This window comes from Penaeus monodon, chromosome 15, assembly GCF_015228065.2.
Source record: "Penaeus monodon isolate SGIC_2016 chromosome 15, NSTDA_Pmon_1, whole genome shotgun sequence".
Classification (NCBI taxonomy): domain Eukaryota; kingdom Metazoa; phylum Arthropoda; class Malacostraca; order Decapoda; family Penaeidae; genus Penaeus; species Penaeus monodon.
The window spans coordinates 14,641,588-14,642,431 of NC_051400.1; positions in this window are offsets into that span (position 1 = coordinate 14,641,588).

Consider the following 844-nt stretch of genomic DNA (forward strand, 5'->3'; position numbering starts at 1 on the left):
CAAATTTTCTCGCAGGCCAAAAGGATGGCCCCAAAACCATAGACAAAACATAAAAACTTTTCCCTCCCCGTTTCTCATTCTTCCCTCTTTTTGTCTTTTCTTTGTTATTTGACGTCTTCGGGCCCTGGGGAAAATTTTGGACTTTTTTTGGGGTTTTTATATTCTTTGGATGCCCTTTTGGGGGGAATTGTTGGTAATGTTTGGTTTTTTTTTTTCGGTTTTTTTAAACCCGATCTTTGGAATTCCCATTTTTCAATTATATGTGAATGATATTTGAGGGATGTAAAAGGAAGCTGAGGTAAATAACTCGAAAAAGAGAGGCGATATGGGGTTTTAGAAATGAATATGAAAATACTTTAAGAAAAATCTGAAATTTGGCCCTACTGTATAGTGTCGCTGTCAGATTGCATTCCCCTTTGGGAAATTTTGAATTTTGATTGATTACAAATATTTTCTGCCACGCGTTATATAAACTTTGGGAATTTTTTGGGAGACATCTGCTGTATTATAAAACCCTTTAACAGTTTTTTTTTTTATATATCATAAATCTTCAAATTAAGTACTGAAACCCCATCCAAAATCCCCTTTAAAGCCAGCATTTTAAATCAAATCCAAAGTTGCTTAAAACCTTCAGGGGAAACACCACAACCAAAAGGGGACTTCCTTCATTAAAACCCAAAAAGCAGCGTAACCCCCCCCTGAAGGAGATGGTCTCAGGCGAAAAGGGGGAGGGCCCCCTTTTGAGGGCTGGTGCCCCAATGGCGGGTGGGGGTTGGTTTATCGGGCTTGGTAAGGGGTAAACATGCAGGAGGGAAGGTGATAAAAATTTTGTGTGAAAAAACCC